Source organism: Nelumbo lutea, chromosome 5 (genome assembly GCF_056320005.1).
Source record: "Nelumbo lutea isolate HS-2025 chromosome 5, American lotus-T2T, whole genome shotgun sequence".
In the NCBI taxonomy this organism is placed as follows: Eukaryota; Viridiplantae; Streptophyta; class Magnoliopsida; order Proteales; family Nelumbonaceae; genus Nelumbo; species Nelumbo lutea.
In genome coordinates, this window is record NC_142688.1 from 40,058,477 (window position 1) to 40,083,675 (window position 25,199).

At 36.9% G+C, this 25,199-nt stretch overlaps 1 pseudogene; it reads left to right on the forward strand.

Moving 5' to 3' along the window:
• Positions 1 to 7,967: 7,967 nt before the first annotated feature.
• On the forward strand, positions 7,968 to 24,655 carry LOC148851886 (putative wall-associated receptor kinase-like 16 pseudogene; annotated as a pseudogene).
• The last annotated feature ends 544 nt before the right edge of the window (positions 24,656 to 25,199 follow it).

Genomic DNA, 25,199 nt, shown 5'->3' on the forward strand with positions numbered 1-25,199 from the left:
TGTTTCCAATGCAGGTGTTGTGAGGATAATGCAAAGGCCTATTTGGCATGTCTTTTCGTGCGATCTTTCGACTGTATATAAGTTGGGCAGACCAATTTCGATCTATTTCTGTTTTGTTCACGAAAGACCTATCTGTCAAAAACAAAGAACCAAAAAGTGGCGAGAAGCCCATTTTGGGCTGATTTCGGGAAGCTTCAAAAGAAGCTTTTCACGTTTTTCGTGTTTTATTCTTACGCAAAAGGACACAGAAAGACGTACATCTACCAAACTAGCTTCGGGCTACTCAGATCTTCATGCAAAAGCTCAATGCGTCTTTTGACTATTAGAGTTACCAGGAGATTTTCCCAAAAAGACTTACTAAACGGGCCCCAAATTTATGAGGATGAAATCCTATTCATTTTTGGCAGCTGATTCAAATGATGATTTAGGACTTGTTTGAAAGTGCTTATGTAAAAAATAAGTGCATAAAAACAAATAGTTATTTAAATAAGCACTTATTTGCATTTAATATTCAGCTTTTTCAAATGTTTATTTTAAAATGGATGTTTAGTGGTCTTTTTCTCAACACTTTAATAAGTACTTATAACTCTTTTGGTCTTTATTTTCTTTCAAATTTCAAAGTATATCATGAATTTTCAAAATTATGTGGTTTGAAGAACACAAAGACTACAATAATGGAAATGTAAATTCAAAATAAAAAAGAGTAAAAAAGGTATTGCTTGGCTAGGTGTAATTTGTAGACTTAACAGAACAAAAGAAAGGAATAAAAAATTCTCCACTGTAATATTCTCTAGGACGAGCTGAAGCATCTGGGTCTGTAGGATTCTATGAATGAAAATAAAATTGTAGACTCAAACTCATCTCGAAACAGAACTAAGAAAAAGAAAGAAAGAGAGAGGAGCATTGCACTGAGGAATCAAAAGAACACTAGTTGTGGCCTTGTGGGTAAATCATCCAACGAACCAATGTAGAGGCAGGCAGGTGCGCCTTGCACATATGCTGAGTAACGACAGGCGGTTGTAGAGGCGCCACATAGGAGGTCAATTCTTAGAGATACAGTGGTTGTAGAGGCATTGGTATCTTCAGAGGGATTGTGATGGTGTCTACAATGTCCTTTGGCTTTGGGGAGTTGGAGAGTCGTTTGAGGTTTTCTTGGAAGTCTGTAATGGTTTGAGAAGGATTATCAACTGATATTGCTCTAATCCGTAAAGAGGGTGTTAGGCGTTTAAATTCTCAAAAAAAACCCAAAATATTCAAAAATATATGTAGAAAACAAGTTCAAACGTGAAACCAACTTGGTCACCAACGAGTTTGTAGCTCGTTCAATGATGCTCCCAAGGAAGGTGTTGCTGCTAGCATGCTCAACCCTGTTCAAGTGAAGAAGAAGGGGGTTTAAGGAGAGATGGGGGTATTCTGGGTATTTAAAAAAATAAATAGGGACATTTTAGTCCCAAAATTTTCACATTTCCACTTATTAACAAGTACTTAAAAAGAAAAGCAACTCTCAAGTGGCTTTTTTAATAAATACATCTTTATCAAATAAGTACTTTTTTTATACTTTTTTATCAAGCACCTACAAGTACTTATTTTCCACTTAATGTGTAGTCTCAACACTTTTGTCAAGTACTTATAAAAAAGTACTTATTAAAAGTGAAATAAAACAAACACTTAGAAAAACTAAAAATAAGTACTTGTTCGAATAATACTTATTTTTAATCATTCCCAAATTTTGCCATAATTTCTTAAACTCTTGACTATGAATCCCCCCCTTTAGTGTCTTGTTGCGTTGCTCAACCCTCGAGGCACTACCCCTATTTCAGCTTTTGAAAGTTGAAACATGTCACACTGAAACCCACATACAGAACTTTTACTAGTAAGGGACCGGAGACGCTTTCAACGATAAATATATCTTAATTTGTAATATTAATGGTTACTAGCTACTTTATAACATTGTTTTCAGGGTTGATCATGAAACACAAACTGTTTTTCTTTATTTTTTTCCCTTCAGATAGAGGATCAGCTATTTCATTGCTCCAGTCAAATGAGTCAATCTGTGATTTCATAAACTAAATAATAAAATAAAAATTTGAAAAAAAATGAAAATTTGTAGAAAACTTGAACATGTATTAATTATTACACATTTATTGTATTAAACAAAAATAGATATGATAAATGAGAATTATTGCTGTTGATGACAGAAATAGCTAAAAATACACAAAAAATAACTTTCTAAAGTCAAATGGTGTAGCTGTACTTTTTTTTTTGAAGAAGAAGAAGAAGATAAAGTAAAGTCTTACCCATTTATAAAAAAGAGAAATGGATGAGCACCCATCGTCCAACACCCTGATTTATATTACCAATCCTACCCCTCCCTGATTTCTTTATTCCAATTCTATCCCCTCTTAAAATGCTGATTTTATATTCCTAATCCTATCCCTCCTTGATTTTATATTTTGAATCCTATTCTCTCTTAAAATGCCTGAATCATATATATATATATATATATATTGTATTTGTACCATTTATAAAAATGATACTTTCCATTTTTACCCTTTATCATGTTTTTTATTTTAAATCTTGATTTTCACTTTTTGTTTTTACCTTTTATTATGTTTTTTATTTTTCCAATTTTATTTAGTTAACAGTTAACACTTGTAATTGGATAATCTCTATATCTCATCATTTTCATTTATAAAAATGAGGATGGTGACAATGTTTCGTCAAAAAGCCTAATTTTCATGTTCCATTTTTACCCTTTATCATGTTTTTTTATTTTAAAGCTTGATTTTCACTTTCCATTTTTACCCTTTGTTATGTTTTTTATTTTTTCAATTTTATTTAGTTAACAGTTAACACTTGAAATTGGATCAAACAAATAAAATAACAATAAGACTACTATGGAACCTATTCCTTGCCTTATCTAATCTTCTCCCGAAACACCTACTTAACGAACCTATTCATTGATTAGAGCTAACACGTGTCAAAAAAGCCTAATTTTCATTTTCCATTTTTACCCTTTATCATTTTTATTTTAAAGCTTAATTTTCACTTTCCATTTTTACCCTTTGTTATGTTTTGTTATTTTTTCAAATTAATTTAATTAACAGTTAACACTTGTAAATGGATAAAACAAATAAAATAACAATAATACTAATGTGGAACCTATTCCTCGCCTTATCTGATCTTCTCCCGAAGCACATACTTAACAAACCTCTTCATTGATTAAAACCAACACATGTGAAGTATCGGATGGTTTGCCCAAACCATGAATTTGAATCGAAGGAAATAATGGATTTTTTCAACCTCTCTCTTTTCATCAAGGAACAATTAGATGATTAAATGAAGTTTTTTTTTCTCCCTAATTTTTTCAATTGTCTCTGTTAACGTAATAAGTTGTATTGGATCAGGAAATGTTCTTAGGTTCATTATATTGATTCATTTTATGTGTTTTTTATCGATGATCATCTGGCCAATCTGGTAATCTGACACCCTACCAACATAATATCGAAGGGGTTGTACTTGGTAGGACCATAGGGGTTTGGAATGAATTTTGTTGGCAAGAGATCCAGATTCTTCTATATAAATCGAATGGAGGTTCGATTTGAATCTGAATATAAATGAATTAGGATTAACCTATATCCTAATGCTAACCGTTAATATGCAAATAATGGCCCAACCACTGACGAACAGAACGACAGGAGGCAAAAGGCCAAATGTCATCAATCACACATGAAGTGAAGACATAAATCCTAAAACTCCAATTCTCTCCTTTAAACCCTTCATTGCATATTGTATATCTTATCCACTCCCCCTACTTTAAGTAGGAAGGAGGACTTAGAAATTGCATCTCTTTTATCCTATGCACCTTTCTCCTCAAAATGAAGAAAACAATATAAATTACAGAAAAAAAAAAGAAATACGCAAAAAAATTACAAAAATATAGAAAATCATAAAAATTTCTATACCATACTAAAAAATGAGAATGTTGTCTGTACCATTTATAAAAATAAGGATGGTGACAATGTTTCATGAAAAAGCCTAATTTTCACTTTCCATTTTTACCCTTTATTAGTTTTTTAATTTTATTTAATTAACAGTTAACACTTGTAATTTTATAAAGCAAATAAAATAATAGTCTTTTATTTTTCCAATTTTATTTAATTAACAATTCACGCTTGTAACAAATAAAATAATAATAAAACCGCTGTGGAACCTACTCCTCTCTTCTCTTAAGCCTTATCTGATCTTCTCCCCAATAGGGCTGCAATCGGATCGGATTCTAATTGGATGTAGCAAAATCCACATTCGATCTGAATATTAAGAACCTACATTCAAATTCGATTCAAATTTCAATTGGATTTAAAGACTCGGATTCGAATTCGAATCCTAACAAACTCATATAGGATTCGGAATTAATCTGACTCAACTTTAAATTCTCTAAAATACCAATAAAATAAAAAATTTATTTATTTTTCAACTTTGATATATAATAAATTAATATAAATATAACATACTAAATTTATTATATATAAATTCATATATAATAAAATATTTAAAATATATTTTTATAAATTTTAATATAATTATATAGAATTTATATATTAAAATTAATAAATATTATAATATAATCATATTCAAATTTTAATCAAATCATATTGGTTCAAATCCAAATCCGATATGACTATTAGTCAGATGTAGATTGTAACATTCGAATTTCATCCAATTACATAAATACATAATCTGAATCCAAGATAATCAGATTGGATGTCGAATTGGCCTCAGATTTTCAAGTATCATTGATAGGCTTACCTGATGAACCTCTTCATTGATTAGAGCCAACATGTGTCAAGTATCGAATGGTTTGCCCAAAACCCATGAATTCAAATTGAAGGGAGGAAAGGATTTTTTTGACCTCTCTATTTTCATCACCAAACAATCAATTAAATGATTAAATGTAGCATTTTTTGGTTTTCTCCCTATTTTTTCATTTATTTTTTCCATTTTCCCTCTATTTCGATTGTTTCCGTTAACATAATAAGTTGTATTGGATTGGGAAATGCTTTCAAGTTCATTATATTGATTTGTTTTAGGGTGTTTTTTCTCGATGATCATCAGGCCAATCCAATAATCTTACACCCTACCAATGAATCAATTCGAATCCGAATATAAACAAATTGGATGGATGCTCAATTCAAATCTGAATATAAACGAATCAAGATCATCCTATATCCAAACACTTGCCATTAGATATGCAAATAACAGTCCCACCATTGAGGAGTAGAATGACATGAGGCAAAATGCCAAATATTATCATGCAAACAAGAAGCGAAGAAATAAATTCTAAAACCCTGGTTCTCTCCTTTAAATCCTTCTCTCTATAGTGTATATCTTATCCATTCCCCCTACTTCACAATAGGAAGGAGGAAATAGAAATGGTGTCTCTTTATCCTATGCACCTTTCTCCTCAAAATAAAGAAAATAATATAAATTATAAAAAAAACAAAGAAATACACAAAAGCATTTACAAAAAAAAATAGAAAATCATAAAAATTTCTGTACATATATATATATATATATTAAGTATTAAAGCAATTATTCTATTATTAATATCTTTATTCGAATATTTTTTTTGAGATTAAAAAAATTGATATAAATGTGGATTTATGAAATTATTTATTCTATTAGTTTATAAAATATTATTTTTTTATTTTGTTGAAATTATTAAACACAGATGTAATTTCACCACATTGCATGTGAACACTAGAATAGAAAAATTACTTTATTTCATTAAATTTCATAAGATGAAAAGTGGCCTAGTGGATCAAGCATACTGATAAGGCTTTAATGCTGGGTGATTTGTGTTGGAATTCTTGTAGTTGCATTTTTTACAAATAAACGTGCATGCGGAAAACATGCTGATTTGTATCAGCCTGTATTTTATCGCTTTGAGCGCGATTCAAAGAATATAGGTTTAGTCGTATCATATCCTGTATCCCCTCTAGTGTATCATGTATCATATTTAAACCCTTGATTAAAGGTGGTTGAAAGTCATTGACAATTAAGGTTCCCTCCACTTCCACGTGGAGGAACCATAAGGCTATGTTTGGTTTGAAGGAAAAAGTAGTTTGTAGTTTATCCATCACAAAGTCATGAAAGAAGATCACACATTTTTAGAAAGTAACCTCAGAAACAAACACTTTATTCCATTAACTGAATTCTAAAATTTAAATAGCGCCTACTCTAATTATAGAATATAGACTAAAGCTTAAGGTCTCAAATCTCTCTTTACATGCTCTGAATTCAATTAGGAAACTAACCCAAAACAGCTTCTAATTGCTTCAGAATTAAGACAACACAATATGTTACCGGTTGAAGTGAACAATGTTAACAAGATTCCTTTGGGAGTCCTAACTTTTCTTTGCAAGAGAGATGTACAAGTAGAGTATCATAATCGAGGGTTAGGATTGATCTTTCTTTAGGGCATGAAGAGGGATGGTGCTTAAAACAATGTGTTGTAATAGAGGAAGGCTTACAAACAAAGGGTAGGAGAGTGGTGAACAGGAAGATGAAGGACTTGTTAATTTAAGAAGATGATTCAGCACAACACCATTAGGATTCAGATAAATTTATTTTTAAACTAATCTATATCGTTATTGTTGTAGGCGCTAAGTCTGAGATGATGACCAATATCAGAGCACAACATAGGCTCAATCACCCTTTGGGCCAGAAATCATATGTAGCACACCTCCATCAACTTAAAACTATTGTAGGAAAAGATGGAGAACTTCATGACTGAGCAGGCACAACTTGGCATACCATTTGAGCCCATTGGTGCTCATGATGTGATTACTTAGGGTTCGGGCCGGGTTAAATCCTAAGCGTGCTTTTGGAACCCCCGAGTCCAAAGGGTCCACTACCTCCACAACCACATCCAACCAACAAGCAGATCTCAGAGTCGTACAACTTGAGTCAGAAGTGAGTGAGATGCGGGCCAACATGGAGGCTATGGATGCAAAGATGTCTTAAATATTACTTTGCTTTCAAGTTTCAGCATTTCACTAATTCAGTGGGGCTAAATATATTAACAATGAACAGAGAAAAGGGAAAAGAAATGAAAAGAATTTGGAGGGGTCATGACATTGAAACTATACATGTAAAGACAACAAGTTGTCATGTTCTACATCTAATCTAGTGATAACTCATGACCACACCAAGAGAGATAAAAAGCCCAACTGGCTTGAAACTGAAGAGGCTCTCTATTGGCCCAAGGGCATCCATTAAGTCTTGCACACAACCTCTCAATAAGGGAGATTAAATTCAAACTTAAAATTGTAAAAAATAGCAGCTCAACTAGATGGTGAGCTCTAGACTTCCTAGAGAGGATTAAATAACTGCTACTCAAAATTAGACTTGGTATGCCCCAATGCTGTTACCCAGAAATTAGACTAAGACAACCAGGAATGAAACTTAGTTTGGACTGATCCGCAAGAGCAGTCCTTAAGAGAAAGTCCATCTCATTAAACCCAGATTCTAAGATGGACTAAGATGACTTTATCCTGAAGGAAAAACATGACTTCACAGGCAATGTTATTCCACAATCTAATTCAGCAAAAAGACAAATAAAATTTAGTTAATATGATGTAATCGGTGAAGCAACCTTCTTGTCCCAAAGGTGACCAGGTTGAAAGCCAATAGGAGTTCAAATCTAGAATTTAAATTCAGTCTCTATTCCTAAATGGCTCCTCTTGACATTTAGAAAGCAATGACTCAACCTTGAAATGAGTATTCAAAACCACATACTCTTACAGGGCTCTTACAAGGCAATCAAGTTAACAATAAAACACAGAACCAGGTATGATGAAATGCTAATATGTCAAGGAAAACAATTTAGGTTAACGATTAAGATCAAAATCTCTTTCGACAAGTTAACTTTAATCCTCAATGTCGTATAGTAATCAAGTACACAAATGGATGAGCTTGAGCTAGAGTATGAGCTAGAGTATATTGCAGGTAATGAATCCTTCAAAGCTTTTGAGTGCTACCTTTCAAGTTAGGTTGCTTAAATTCTGGCTTTGGGCCTAAGGGTTGCTCCCCAATACTGAAGTTTCAGCACGTAAGGTGAGTTGTAAGTTGATTCAGCCATGCCACCCATGACTGATATAGGTTGAGTTTTCTCTTCCTTTGACCAAGTCTGTGGTGGTGCAGGCAAAGTAGACCTGTTGAACGGAAAGTGAGACATGGGATTTGCTTGGAGTACTGAGGGCAAACTAGAACCTAGTTAGCCAAGTTTTTGTGGTTTAAAGAAATTAGAGTTGCAGACCTTGGGCAGGATTACTTGGGAATGGCCCATTGTTTAAGGCTCTCTTGGACTAAAGCATCCTTAATTAGGCACAATTCTAGGACTTAGCTTAGCTTGGCTTGCTTCCCCTGTTTTTATTTCAGAAATAGATGACACAGAGACAGCTATAATTCAATTTCTTTCTCTTGTTTGGTTCGAATAAGTTCGATGGCTCCTTTATTCAATATTGAATAATTATAGCTTTTTATCTGCTGAGTTGCTTCTTTACAAGTTTCCTAGAGTTTGCTTTGACATGATGATTCTCACGGGGGCCTTAACCTATCATTCCCTACCCCTTTTAAACTTGAGCAATATCATTAGATGGAATGACATGCAGTTCTGGCAAGAAGAGCAATGCTTGACTTGGGGGTTCCTTTATTTAGTTTGATTCTAGGCAAACATACAAAAAGATAGTGGGCTTGCGCTGCTCCAAACATTGCATTTGTCTTTAAAAGTGCTGGATTAATAGGAAGTAGTGGTCCCCTAAGTTCTTGAGTGTAGAGAGGGGGGAATGGGAAGGGCAAGGGAAAGACCCTCTTTTGATGAGTGTTCTATTTTCCTTTTTTATAATCTTTTAATTTCATTTGGACTAAAATGTGAACAATTATAAATATAAAGCTGGTCTATCCTCCAAATGCAATATGGATGATGTTTCCTGCCTTATTTTTGGTTATTTGTTTTCATATTTATGTGATTTAGATATCTAGAAAAAACATGAGCCCAAATTTCCTACTCACTTTTCCTGCCCACTCCCTATTCGACCTGAATTGCAGCCACACATCTCTTAATTTACAATAGATATGTTTGACTCCAATTCATGACGGGTAGAGAGTGGATAGGACATTCCGACTGCATTAATTGTTCCAATTTTTGTCTAATCCCCTGTCAACTAGCAAGAAATGATACCTGAAGAAGTTAACCAATGAGAAGCCCACATGAATTACAATGAATGGCATCAGTTGATTAGTTATTGTGTGTTTAGTTGTTTGCATGCAAAATGATTTACATATTCTCTTCTCTTGTGTTTAATTCATCCAAGTATACCACTTTCCATGACATTCTTACCCCCCTCAAGGGCATATTGTTTGTTAATTTGTATGTCCTCATTTGAGTGAATTGGAATTTTATCCTCACAAATTGGGTCCCCACACCGTCCTCCCAACACTTCCATCCATGAATTGGGAACATCTTCCCATAAATGAATTTCTTTGAAAAATGAAAACGAGCAAGATGAGACATGAATATTTTTCTTGTTGCGGCCAATTATTTTAATTCTTATATTATAGGCTTCTTTTTCACTCCAAAAAGAAATGAAGCCCACAGCAAGAATTTTTAAACCAAAGGTTCTATTATTATTCATTCTTGCCCAAAATGAGTCAGAATTAAAAAACATGAGAGCTAGAGCGGCAAACTAAGCATGGCCTTAGATTCTTCTACTCTTGACTTTTCCACCCTTGACTTTGTCAGTTCTAAATCTCCTGTTGGTGTCTTGTTGCCTTGCCCAATCCTCAAGGCACGCTTATTTCAGCTTTTGAAACATGTCACACTGAATATGTATTTTTTTATTCACAAAGTGGTGCAAAGAGACGCTTTCAAAGCTGAAGCCCACATACGGGAATATTAGATACATCAAAAGAAAATGTGGCAGCGAAGAATCGTCGCTACCGGAGGTCGACTGCAAACAGCGAACTGAGAAAGAAGAGCCAGCCCCGAGCATGACGGTCAACTGCATCGTGCTGGTGGTAGATGAGGTAAACTCCTCGCATATTTCCTTCGATAAAGCAAGGGCGTAAAATTTTACTTCGGAAAAACCGAAATTGTTTTTCACCGCAAGATCAATGTAAATCCTGACATATTTGCAATTTTACATCGATTTTAATGGTTTTTTTACGACGTCTCCAAAACTGCATGCAATTGTGAACTGGGATGCAATGATGCATTGAATCGGTATTCACACTATGAACCGTTTTGCACTTCACACTTATTAAGGTTTGTATTATTTAGAGAATCTTCTTATTTTCAGATAAAATCAAACTGTCAATTCCAGCTTAATTTGATTCAATTTAGTGGTTTAAGACATTGCCATCGAACCATCAAATCAAACTGTCATTTCCAGTTCAGGTCAATGGTTTGATGGCGATGCCTTTGGTGGGTCGGTCCACGACTTACTTGCAGGGATACTCTGATAATTCAAAACCGTAAGCGAAATTGCTTAAATTTCCTTAATTATCTAAGAATTATTAAAACCACCCTTATTTGATATGACTTTGATTTGGTCAATTTTTACTATAAAATTATCAAAAAGCTATAATACCCCTCAAATTGTTGAACAATGGCGAATTAGATTGGAGTACTGCTCCTGCTTCAATGGAGGATGACAAAGGAAGAAGGCTATTTTGTTATAACCTGGCAATTGCTTGCTTCTGTAAAAAAAAAAAAAAAAAAAAAAAAAAAAAAAGGAAATGGCTATTATAAAGGGGTTATGAAATGATAATTTTACTTTTACCCATTCGATATGGTATCCAATTAATCAACCATCCAAGTGGGTAGCAAAATTTAAACCAATTTGGGTCATTCAAACAATGTGCCAAATCAACACAAGGATCGAAGATATCAAAATTCTGTAAATATTAAGGTGGAAGTCTCGGTATAATATTGCTTGGATGGCCAAGATTAATAGAAGTAAGCCATTTATATTGGTTTCTAAACCATCAGAGTGATACCCAATATAAATTGTCCAACCAATGCATCAAATCAGCTAAAAACTCAAAGTGGTATCCTAGAGCAATAGATTAATCTCGTCCATATATATCCGAGTGATCTATCAAATTAAACTAATTAAAGATATGGTTTGTCAAAATGGTATCCATAATTACATTGATGAATTTAATCCATCCACCTAATACGGTAGGGTTTCTTGGTTTGTTATCTCATTTGAAAGGGTTAAATTAATTGAAATATCAGTAATATGATTTAGGATAGTTGAGATTAACTGATTTATCTAAGGAGGCCATTTTGATGGTCTAGATCTTTGACATGTTTTGTACATCACTTAATTTGACATAGATTTCTTAAAAGTCTTGGTACATCAAAGATAATTTGTCATTCCCATAAGTTGAAGTTTTTCCAATTTTATTTAATATTCTTTCCCAAGATATATCAAATCTATTTCTATCAAGTAACCCTTTGATCCCTCGACTAGAGTTCTCAAGATAGAAATGCATTAAGTTCAAAGAAAAACTTATACATTCAGATGAATCATGTGTATATATCCCTATATACCATTCAATTCACACCATGAATTATTTAGTCCACTATATGAATTCCTCTCCCGATTCATTCACATAAACCCAATCAATTAAGAGATGGCCACTCCTAATCCCATTAAGCAAAATAACTCATAGACTATATGGAAATCATAATCTTGGATAAATCATGATAAAAATATATTCATTGTCATGGTTAGGATTTCCATAGCCCTAGCTATAAATAAATCAATTCATGATAAAGGAAATAAAACAAACAAGAGGAAAGAAAGAACTCATGGTGTCGCCCTTGGAGCTGAGATCTTCTCTTCTTCTTGCCGCCACCTCCTTCTTGAAGCTTTCTTGCCTTGTTGATCTCCTTCTTGAAGCTTTCCTGGTGGTTTTCTTGATTACTTCAGAGGGAACTTCAGTAATTGATTGATGCCTGGTGCTAGTCCGCCCCCCCTACCCATTTATATAGCTTTAGGGGGAGGGGTTGTTTTCTACTCGTTCTTGGAGTTCTCCCTCGAAAATAGAAAGTCCTAATCTAATCCTATCCTTATCTCTTATCTAGTTATCTCAGTCTTCTTTATCTTTCTAGAATTACATCAGAAATTTAAATATAATAGGACTCTTTATTCTTGCATTCGAATTGGGCTTCTTTAACAACTTGGGCCGCTACAAGGCTTTCCTGCGAAATGGGTTTCAGTTGTGAACTAGGCTTTACTACGAAATTGTTCCAACTTTGAGCCCGATTTTAACCTCGGTGTAGGCCGAATCTATCAAAACCCAAAACATTAAAGTTGTAAGGTTCTCTCCTATCTTTCCGGGGCATTTTGATTCAGCCCAATCGGAGCCCGGATATGAGAATTAGGCCGAGATTACTGAATGGTGCCGAAACTGTGAAAAACCATCTGATTAGCCCTGTTTTCCTTCTTGCGACTTCTTTCCTTGCCCTGAATCAAAATACCAGAGTAATGAGTCCAATTAAGTGTTAATTAAGTGTAAAAGGACTGAATATTCAGAGATAAAAATATGATAATTTTTATTCACATCAGGTCCAACGACCCGTCTACTATGTAAGTAAGGTTTTGTAGGATGTAGAAACTAGGTACCCCGACATCGAGAAGCTGGCATATGCGCAAGTGGTAGCAGCTCGGAAGTTACACCCATACTTCCAAGCCCACACCATTGTCGTCCTCACCAACACACCTCTGAGGCATATCCTACTTAAGCCCGAAATGTCAGGGAGATTGACAAAGTGGTCTATCAAGCTGAGCGAGTACGACATCCTATTCGAGCCACGTCCAGCGATCAAAGCCTAAGTCTTAGTGGATTTCATTGCAGAGTGTACATTCAACACACCGGCCCCAGAACTGACTAAACCCACTAACACGTCGGAGGCGTCAAACAGTGCAGCACCGGTCTCGGCAAGGGTTGGACCGACGTGGGACAATGAGTCCTGGATCATCCATGTAGACAGCTCGTCTAACCTACGAGAAAGTGGTGTTGGACTAGTACTGTATGGTCCGAGCGAGGTGAAGCTGGAGTACCCTCTCCAGTTCGGATTCGAGGCGAAGTACGAGGCACTAATTGTCGAGCTCAACTTAGCGATAGAGATGGGTATTATGCACCTCGTAGTGTGCAACGACTCATAGCTAGTGGTCAACTAGGTCAACGGCAATTACGAAGCTCACGATGCAACCATAGTAGCCTACTTAGCCAAGGTCAGAGAAATCTTACGAGGCTTTCACTCTTACTTCATCAGGCAGATAGCGAGGTCCGATAGCGAGGTCCAAGAAGACTCCTCGGCCTCCACAGCCCATTTTAGGGTCACCTCAAATTGCCAGACTAGGGAGTGGATAGTAGAGTTGACCTATCAAGGAAGGAAAACAAAATTAAGTACCACATTGTGTAGTAGCTATTGAAGGAATTAACTAAGTACTAGATACGTACCACCATGACATGATGAGCTACTCTCGCCTCGAGCTGACCCACTAGTAGCTCGGCCCATTGTGTTACTTCCTCAGCAAAGACCACATCCTTGCTCTTGAGGAGACCATACTTTGGATTCATGATGCTCTTCCGCATGTGGGGGTCAACATCCCCCGCCTACATAGACTAGAGCTCGGGACCTGAAGTCTCCTTGGGCGTGTGATGCAAAGAAGCCCTGCCTTGGTCTTCCTTAACTAAGTTGATGACGGGAGGACATGTGGGCTCAGAATCTGAAGGGAGCTCGGTAGTAGTGGCGTCAACGTCAGAGGTGGCGGCGACCTCCTGAGGATGAGATCTCTTGGAAGCCCTCCTCTTCTTGCCCCTCTTCATGGTACCGAAGAGTTCATCAGCGGGGATGTCTTCCATGATTCCTACAACAAGCAACAAACAAGTTAGTCACGAATATGAGCTACAAGGAAGAAAAAATGTGTGTGTAGCGGTGTGATGACCTACTTAGAGGACTCAGCCCGACTTGTATGAGCTTCTCTTCGGCTAGAAAGTCCGCTAGCTACAGGTTAAGGTCAACCCAGGATCAAACCATTGCCAAAGTCTCATTATCCAAATGAACCCCGGGGTCAGTAATGGTCGTCCTCCACTTCATCGACAATGGCCACACTCCGGGTACACAAACCACGAAGTACTGCCTTTTCCAGGCCGGTAGCTTGTTAGGGAACCTGTGCAAGACCTTGTACCCTGGTCAGGGAGAAATGTAGTAGCTGTACTTCTCATCCTTGAAAACATAGGCTGAGTTCTTCTTTATAGCGCACAATGAACTAAACACTCCGAGGTTCAAGGGTTTATTGTATGCATGAAATAAAGAGATAATACCGACAATGGATCGTATAGAGTTCGAGTGGAGCAGGTCTATGGTGACATTAAAAAATTGAAGAACATCTACGATGAAGGGGTGAAGTGGGAAACAAAGTCTTGCTACGAGCTGCTCCTCGCAAATAGCTATTTCGTCTGACTTGTGATCCCAAGGGTACTGACCCAAGGGAATGCTGAATATGTTGTCGGTAGAAAAACAATAGTAAGAAGCTAGAGACTGCAACCTTTCGGTAGTCATGGTGGAAGGACCAAAGCGATCTGGCTTTGGGCTAGGACGCGAGGTTGACGTCCCTTGTTCGGAAACCTTGCGGTTTTGACCCGATGCGTTCGCCCTTTTCGAAGTGAAGTCTGGAATTTCAACCGAAGCATGTGCCCCAACAGAACCGAACTCCTCAACATAGGCCAAGTTACCCACCTCGGTCTCGACGGACTCATTGCTCCCATCAAGAAGCTTATCTATGCTACAACTAGACGTGTTGGACTAAGAAGGAAAAAGACAACAGAGCAAGGGAAGGCAAACTCACCGTGAAGAAAGCGGGATGACATCGGACACAAGGACAGATGACACCGAGCTGAGAGATTTGAACGTGACATCAAGGAACTCGATCATGCGGTTTATGGCAAGAAAAATGGGCCCTTCAGCTCCTATTTATAGCCAATGTAACCGAGGTTCAATGGCTGAGATCTACATGATCCAATGGCTCCCATGAAAATCAGCTACACGCTACCCGAGGTTGAAATCGATTGAGCGCGCGTTTTGACGTCGGAGGAGTTTATAAGCAGCGCGACGTCCGCGCGTACTCGATATGCGATCTTGGTCATTTCCTGGTTGAGCCAAGCGGTCCTACAAGTCCGACCGAAAAGCCTCCCTTTGTACCATCTAGACATCACGCAAAATCCACCTGTGCTTGTCATGAAGTCCCCGCACTTGGTCAGGACCTCTGGCACGGGGAGTGAGGGTTAATTGATGAGGGGTGATTTGGCCCAACCTAGTAAGTGAAGGACAAGTGGATGTGACCTACCAATAGGATGATAACTCAGCGAGGAGAGCCTTGTCAGCAGATCGGGAGCTCGGGTGTTCAGGCACCTCGGAACCAAAAGTCACTTCAGCACACGTAATCGACTCTAGAAGCTTCTCAATGGACTTCGAACTACTCGGGATCACGCCGTGTAATCGTAGGCCTTATCCTCTTCCCGCCCGGATAGAAAGGTAACCATAAACTTCATTGACTGGTACGTTACTCTCCCTCGGAAGTGGAATGGATCCCAACTACCCGGGCCTAGGATTTCAGAGTCGTTTCATGAGATGCACGGCAGCTCAACTATATAAGAGCTTTAACCCCAAAGAACAAGGTTCGCGTGATTGTTTGCTTACTAGCTGGGCTAACCACCCAGGGTTCTCTAAGCTTTACTTTCTTGTATATATATATATATATATATATATAATATTACTTTAATAAATTCGTTTCATTTACTAATTTGATAATCCAATGCATTTGCACCATTAATATTCTAAATCCAATGGACAAGATTAATCTTTTCAAATCTTATAAATAAAATTTGGATATAAGTATATATATATATATATATATATATGTATATATAAAATTACTTTAATAAATTCATTTCATTTACTAATTTGATAATCCAATGCATTTGCACCATTAATATTCTAAATCCAATGGACAAGATTAAACTTTTCAAATCTTATAAATAAAATTTGGATATAAGTATATTTGACCTTCCAATCGATTTTTGAACACCTATTGTTAAGAGGTTATACTTGTTGGTCTCACATAACAGTTGTATTGGTTATCATCTCATCGTGTGTAATGGGACAAATATCTTTTTTCCCTAAAAGAGAGAGACAAGAGGGTAAAAAGTGCCACATAAATTATTCCAACCTATATTCGAAAGAAAAAAAAAATAGCTTTTCAGAATTGAATTGTGCATAATGTATCATATATAGCCAGGCTTACAAGATCTTGAGCCTATTGTTTTCTTGGTTGACTTTGGGTTCAAAAACTAATCTATCACATCATAATTCAAACTCAATTACCATCAAACTTGATTAAAGCTAGCTAGATTTGATCACACCCCTATTAATGATCCCTTGCACAAATTTTGGTCATCACAAGCTATCTTGAATTTCATGATCCCTTGGATCAACTTCAAACACTTGTTACTATATATGTTCACGATCCCAATCAGGCGAAGGCAAGAACAGATCTCAAGTCTTGGCTAGAACCAGCTACAACTGAACCAATAGAGTTGATGTGAAGTTATGGATTATTGCAATACATGTGAATTTATAGATTGTAGCTTGGTTGTAGAAGTGGAGGGAGGTGGACTACTCAAAGTTGTTGGGTAGGGCAGCCCAACCCTAAAGTCCGACGATTAGCCGGAGGGAGGTTTCTTTTCATCTTCCCCTTCAAGTTTGAGGCCATGAGGATTTTGAAGGAAAGCCCATTTCGGGTGAATGGTTTTAGAAGTTATTGTTTCCTGAAGCGATGGTCTACAGGGGCGGAGAAGGTAGAGCAATTTAATAGTTTTCAGCAATGGAGTAATTTAATACTTCTACTTAATTTGATGCGAGGCTTCAAGCTGCTAGTGGCAGTGAAATGTGTCTCTGAGTCAGAAGGTGAAAGTGTTGTTTTTGGTATGAATGCAAGCATCCCGGGTCTTGCTGTTTTTGGAAACCAACCACCTTTGTCCTAATGCGATATTATGGACATTTAACTAATTCATCGCATCGATCAATTGTATGTGTGTGTGCCCATTCTGTTTTTAGTGATCGCAATGTATCCTTCTTTGATCAGTCTTGGATCAGACATGAGGGGAGAGACAACAATCTTTTGGTTTTTTTTTTTTTTAATTTGGAACCTTTCACTGGTATTAACAATCAAATTATTAGCCCCCAAAAGAGAAACTTCACCTTAGGTGTGACAGGACCAAACCAAAGAGCTTTGACGGGAAAGGGATTAACACTAATAAAGTTGTGCAAGGTCTTAAAAAGGAGCCAAAAAAGTAGTTTCCACTCATGCATCTAGTAAATCGCCATTTAGATTCTTCTTGAATCTGAGTTCTCTTCATCCCTGAGACAAATCCCACTTTCAAATCTTGCATTAGGGTTACACGTTCCACTTCAAGTGAGAAAAGTGAGTCCCCAATCCCTGTCACCTATTGTTCATGAGAATATTTTTTTCTTGGAAAAAGGTAAAGTAATTTTATTCAAGAAAGAGAAATTACAGAAACTCCCAGACCAAAAGAAAGGTCTAGAAGCAAATCAAGTTATAGACTCCACCAAAACTAAGAATTAAAAAGATGAGGCAAATGCAGGTGCTTAAAGTCCTGAGTAACAGACACCCAAGACATCATCTTACCCACACCTCTCTGTACTAGCTCTTCTGGACTTTTATTGGTCCTGACTCCTGAGAATATCAAGAGAATCTAACATGTACTCTCCATTACTTTACCGGGGAATCTAGAATGTTGTCTTCTAGAATGAACATCTCATTTCAGATGGATTCCAATATTAGCAAACTCCCTTGCAGAGACTCATTGTCTTTAAGAGATTTTAATCTGGGACAATATTTCTTTCTTGTGTATTTTATTTTCTTATTAAGATCCTATTATTTTAGTCTTAGAATCACTTTGAATCTGTTAAAATCTCTTGAATTTCTTTATGAAAAATTGCATACCAAGTATAGGTGTCAATTAAGAAAGGAAGAGGAGAGAAGGAAGCAAGAAATGTTGAAAAGGGTTATCTGTTTTATTTATAAAAAAAGGTAAGGTTGAGTCTGGCATTGCAAATAGATAACACGGACAGGACTACTAGGTGCTGACTCTAAGAAGATGGTTATAACTATTTCATGCCCCAAAATCTGCCTAAAAGAATGTAGGAATGCCATATCTTTTGGAAATCCAGTGTCATCTGGTGTAGGTGGAATGTGCAGAGATGAGTGGGAAAATGCTACTGTTAGATCTATAATTCCTGTTTTCTATTATTAATAAATTGATTTTTTTTGTTGCTGATAAAATAATGCTGCTCTAAAGTTATTTCAGAGTGGTCATTAGCCGGATAATGTCAAAGAGTTGATTGTCCATGGGAACTTCTAAACTGCATATGAGAAGCAAAGTGATTTGTGACCAGGTCAAATGTCTCAGTCAGATGGACTATGACCTTGCTGAATCCCTTGCCAAGGAAGGAGCAGGAAGGAATGCATAGGGAGTGGGCCAGTGGGGGTATCCAGGTCCAGGGGCTCAGCCAATAGGGATGCAAAGTGATCAGGTCGAAATTGGATAGGGGTATATCCAATTTTGATTCGACAAGAAATTCATTGTATTTGAATCTGTTAAATACTCTAGTTGCCCTATTCAAATTTGATTCAATAAGGTTAATGGATATCCAGTTCGAATTTGATTCAATTCAAATTAAAGAGCAAGAAAAAACAATTTCAGCTACCCTGTTAATCCTTCAAAAATCTTCCAAGTCATCAAGTGAAAAAGGAAAAGCAGACTTACCTATTTTGCCTTAATGAGTTTTGCAAATAGCAGACAAGCGGCAATAGTTTAGGGCAGCCTAGCAACAACCTCAACTAGCAACTCAATAATAGACAGCAGTTGAAGATGCATTTCAGCATTTGCATCCCTAGAAATTAAAACTCATGATCATTCAAAGATGCATTCACCATTTACAGCCCTTGAAAATGTTGAAGAAAGGGATGGAGAAGGAACGCTGGTAACTCTGTAAATCTCTATGGCTTGAACTGCAAGACTATAAGAGATGAACACTGGTTAGCAGTGGCAGAAGAGTGTTGGCAATGGTGAAAATTGCTGGAGGGTCTCAGGTTTGATTGGTAGAACAGAGTTTAGAGATAAGGGGAATAGTTTTTAGGAAGGAAAATCAGACTATGGGAGATTAGGAAAGGAAAATGTTTTTTTTTTTTTCTGAGCAAAGAAAGGAAAATGGTTTAGGTTAAGAAAAACCTCTGGGTCTCAGCATTTGATTTTTCCCATGAAGATAATCAGTTAGAATGTTAGGGGGTTGGGGAGTCAAAGAAAAAGAAGGGTGGTTAAGGAAGTTTTTAGGAAAGAGAAGTCAAATGTTGTACTAATTCAAGAAACAAAGTTGGAAGAGGTGGATAGAAGATGGGTAAGAAGTGTGTTGTCAGCCAGAGGCTTAAGCTGGGCTTTTGCACAGTTGTGGGGAGCCTTAGGAGGCTTCCTAACAATTTGGAAGAATGAGAAGATAGAGTGCACTGATGAATTGATTGACAACTTTACGGTCACAGTGAAGTTTAGGAGGAAAGAGGGTGGGTTATAATAGGATTTAACTAATGTCTATGGTCCAAATTCATATAGGGAAAGGGAAGAGTTTTGGGAAGAACTAGCAGCCATAAAGGGTCTTTGGATTGGTCCTTGGTGTTTGGGGGGCGATTTTAATGTCATTAGATTTGTGAGTGAAACAACTAATCTTAGCCATAGGATCACCTCTAGCATGAAGAAATTCAACCTACTTGTGGAGTCCTTTGAGCTAAGAGAGCTCCCCATGCTACAAGCTAATTTCACTTGGTCCAACTTTCAAGAAAAACCCCTATGTTGTAAACTAGACAGATTCCTATTCTCTGTAGATTAGGAGACTGCTTGGAGGGGAATGGTAGTAAGGGCACTTCCTAGACCAACTTCGAATCATTGTGCAATTAGGCTTTCACAAGAGAAATTAGGAGAAGGACCTTGTTTGTTTTAGTTTGAGAACATGTGGCTACTTCATCCTGAATTTTTAAAGAAAGTACAATAGTGGTGGGAAGAAGGTCAAGTGGAATTCAGATGAAAATGATATAGATTCTAAAAGGATTGCTAAAAGGAGTGGAACAAGGAGGAGTTTGGAAGAATCAAAGAGAGAAAACAATGGATTGCTAAAAGGATTCAAGAAATTGATATCAATGTTTTAAAATGTGGAGGCGTGACGCGAGGCATTCCACTACCTAGAGGTATGAGGCGTAGTTCAGAACGCAAGAGGCATAAGCCTCCCGAACACAAGGAGGTGTAAGCCTCCTTAAGAGAATGGGAGATTAGGAGGAGGATGAAGAGGAAGGGGGGATCTCCTTTTTTATTTATTTTTAATAAAAATGTTTTATATTAAGAAGAATAAAGATGAATAACATTAGTTGAAAGGGGGGGGGGCTTGTCGAAGCAAAGGCATTCCAATACCTCCTCCCCCTTATCCCGTTTCACCTGCAAGTTTGTTTTCAACTCCACAGCCCTCCATGACTCTCATAATAGATTAGGATATCAATTCGAAATGAAAAGAAAAGTATTTAACTCCTTTAGAAACCTCAAACACCTTCCTAGTACCCTAGAAGCCCTTACCTTCAAAGATTCCCTTTTAAAATAGAAAATGGGTAGCAATAACCAAACATTTTTTTCCTATAAAATACATTCCACCAATGCCCAAAATCATCAGCATAGATGTTTGTTGGTGGATGGCCAACGATCAATGCCCATTGGTACAAGTTTCAATGGTAATCCACCAATAAACATTTATGGTGGTAATTTTGTAGACCTAGCAGGTTGGCGATTTATGACCATTGGCATAGAGTTTTTTTAAAGAAGGAAAATGAGCAAGATGGGACATGAGTATTTTTTATTTTGCAGTCAATTACCTTAATTTTTGTCTCTAAAAAAAAATAAAACCCACGGCAAGAATTTTAAACCAAATGCTCTATTATTATTCATTCTTGCCCAAAACGGACAAGAATTAAAAAATATGAAACCTACAGCGGTTAAGCAAACATGGCCTTAGATTCTTGTACTCTTCACTTTTCCACCCTGGACTTTCAGTCCTGAATCTCTGTTGGTGTCTTGTTGCCTTACCCAACCCTCAAGGCACGCCTATTTTAGCTTTTGAAACTTGTCACACTGAAATATATATATATATATATATATATATATATATATATATATATATATATATATTTTTTTTTTTTTTTTATATTCACACAATGGTACAAAGAGACGCTTTCAAGCATTGCTGAACGCTACATAAACTTCCAAGAGACTTATCTAACTGTAGCCTGCTGGCACTCTTCCAATCTTGTACGCATTCACATCTTCTTCCACTTCCAGCTCGCTATTGCACTCCGGTTGCTCTTGACCAAGAACTTTTACAAACGGTTGAGATTCACCTTCTTTTTCTGCTTCCAAGAACAATCAGATTTCCTTCCCACTACTTTCTAGTTTCTACCCACACTCTATCCACTATGAATTGTAGCCACACATCGCCATCTTGAATTGTGAATGTGGGTAAAAAAAATGGGTAAGAAATCTAGGATTCCTTTCTTGCAGTCTCTTAGCCAATCAAAAAGAAGGGACCTAGTGAGCTTACTTATTTGAATATTCTTTCTCTACTCTTATCTACTAATCTTGTTGTAGTAGGGTCTACCAGAGGTCCAACCACCCTCATATCAGGATACGAAGAGCCCCCCTTCTCTCCCACCCTCAAACCCCTAGAAGAGCCAAGTCTTCAGGCCCACCCGAGCCAGCCCTAAGTAAATTCCTCTTTGTCCAACACCCAAGACTCTTTCTACTGTATATGACTTTTTTAACAAGACTCAGGTATGTATCAACCTCTCTAAATTTTGGTGCAACCTATCCTGGGCATTTAATCTAGTAGGCCCCAATATTTCTTTTAATCTGTCCCAAATTTTGGTGCAACCAACCAAGCTCAAGCTTGAACCTTATATTGTCTTGGCAAGTCGAGCTCGAATAGTTAGCTATTCAGTTCAGCTTGGCTCAAATCCACCTCTACTCCCAAATACCCATAATCCTTTGTAAAATATCCATAAATTATATTTTTTTATATGATTGTTTCAGGGTGGGGAAAATTTGAGGATTTCCCATCCCCAATGGGGAATGGGTGCCTCACCCCAAACCCGCCCCACCACTGGGGTCAAGGCAGGGATGGAGTAGTGTCTTGACTTATGGGGGCAAGGTACAATGAAAGGTGCCCCATCCCATGCATCGCACAAGCCCCCGCTAGTATGTTTTTAAAGGGGTCAATCTTATTTTCTACATATTTTACATACTAGTAAATGTGTATGTGCATTTGCACGTGGCAGTATCTTTAAGACAACTATTTATAATTCATGGACAGTTTCTAAACAGTTATAACTTATAAGTGGGTAGTTTCTGAACAGTTATGAGCGGGTAGTTTCTGATGTGAGAGTAAAAGCCATATATGCCCTCTTTATGCCAGTTGTGTGCTTAGACAAAAAGGGTAGAAAACATCCAAGAATATTCTAGAAAAAGGGGAATTCGCTCATTATAGGTAGTATAGATTTTCATCCATGTTTGTATTTTTATTATTTGATTGTGATGTCATAGGTTCAACTATTTGATCTGTTGGAAAAATAAAATGACTTGTTGACTTACCACTTTGGAGGGAAAATGTTTCTATTTTGAAATTGTTTGTTTTTTAATTGAAACACATGGTTAGGGGTATCAATGGGACCAGATTTGGTTTTGACCCAGTCCGAATCAAAATCAATTTGAATGACAATCCAATAAGGCATATTGAATTGGACCAGTGCTGACTTAATGGTCGAAAGTGTTTATTGGATTGGATTGGATCTAGTCCATCTGTAATGGATTTATATTGAATTTGGTCAAATTGAACCAGCAATATCTAGTCCACTGACAGAAGATATATAATTGGAGTACGGGTGTCAAAGGACCAAATTTGGGTTTGGGTTAGACCCAATCTAAAATACACCCAGTTTAAACAAATTCAACAGTCCAAACATTGAATTGGGCCAGTCCATAACGATCCAAAGTATTCATCAGATTGGATTAGACTGATCCATTTGTAATAGATTCATAGTGGACCAAATTGGATTGGATCAATATGCGGCCCTACACATGGCCAATCAATAGGCCCCTCTTTGTTGGTCTAGATTGTCATTTAAAAAAGCTCCACGCTTGACCTGAATTCCTATACATAAATTAAATAATATTATAATTTTTACTTATCTATAAATTGGTTTGTTTATATGCAGTTGGAGGATCCTGCGTGTTGTTGTTCGTTATCATTGGTGTTACATGGAGCTGCTGGGTTTTTCAAAAACGTAAACTCAAACAGAAATTCTTCCAAGAAAATGGAGGTGTATTTTTAAATCAATTACTTGCTTTGCATCGAGACGATAGAGAGAGAAAGTTAAGGATATTTACTTCAGAGGAACTTATGAAAGCAACTAACAATTACAATGAGAGCCGAATCGTTGGTAAAGGAGGTTATGGCACGGTTTACAAAGGGACATTACCAGACGGGAGAGATATTGCCATTAAAATATCCAAAGAGACAAACAAGATCCAAGTTAAAGAATTCATAAATGAGATTGTCATTCTTGCTCGTCTCAATCACGAAAATGTGGTGAAGCTATTAGGCTGTTGTTTAGAAACCCCAGTTCCAATTTTAGTTTATGAGTTTATTACAAGGGGGACCTTGTTTCACCGAATCCATGGCGATGGGAGACAAAAGTTTGTGCTCTCATGGGAGGATCGATTAAGAATAGCGGCAGAAACTGCAGGAGCACTTGCATATCTGCATTCAGCAGGTGATCCGCCAATCATTCATGGAGATGTCAAGTCTATGAACATACTCTTAGATGATAAATTCACTGCAAAAGTATCAGATTTTGGTGCTTCAAGATTGGTCCCCCTGAATCAAATGCAGTTATCTACGCTTGTACAAGGAACTTTTGGGTACATAGATCCAGAATATATGCAAACAAGGCAGTTAACTGACAAGAGTGATGTTTATAGCTTTGGTGCAGTTCTTGTGGAGCTATTAACAGGAAAGAAGATTTATTCTGATGACAAGCCTGAAGAACGAAAAAATATGGCGAAGTATTTTGTTTTGTCAATGAAACAAAACCGTCTCTTTGATGTCCTAGAGGATGAAGTGATGCATGGAGGAAATCATACACAACTTCAAGGAGTTGTTGATCTTGCAGAACAATGCCTACGATTGAACGGGGAAGAGAGACCAACAATGAAAGAAGTTGCTGTGGAGTTAGACTACTTACGAGGACGTGGAGTTGGTACGCACTCATGGGTGAAAGAGAACTATGATGAAGAATCTGTGCATTTGTTGGTTGAATCTTCTTTGGACTCTCAAATTGAAAGTTCTACTAGGGGAGTTGATAGCTTAAAGAATCAAGTTATATTATCCCTAGATGGTGCGAGATAATTTGCTATAGTAGTTTGGATCTACTACACCATCGTTTTCCTCAATTTTCTCCTATACTTCCATTCAATCTGATATATATAGGTGTCTCCTTACACGTGTGTAAATATTCATTCATGTGAAACACACATGTCATGACACATGATCTGCAACACAGTAAATGGAAGCATATATAGAAGAATAGTGTATGAAAAAGGTGAGTGCAGGAGAAGTGTAATGTTAGTGTTGTGTTTTTCCTTATTGTTATCTTCTTATGTTGTTCTTCTTTTCAGTTCAGTGTCAGTGTTAGTGTTAGTGTTAGGAAATAAAGTAAGCGCAGGAGAAGAGTAGTGTGTTAGTGTTGTGTTTTCCCTTATTGTTATCTTTGTCATTCTTCTTTTCAGTTCACTGTCAGTGTTAGTGTTAGTGTTGTGTTTTTCCTTATTGTTATCTTTTTATGTTGTTCTTCTTTTTAGTTCTTGTTTAGTTTTATGTCATTAGTGATCACTTTTTATGTCCAACCATATTGTGTTTCCAACAATAAATATATCTCAATTTTTAATATTGG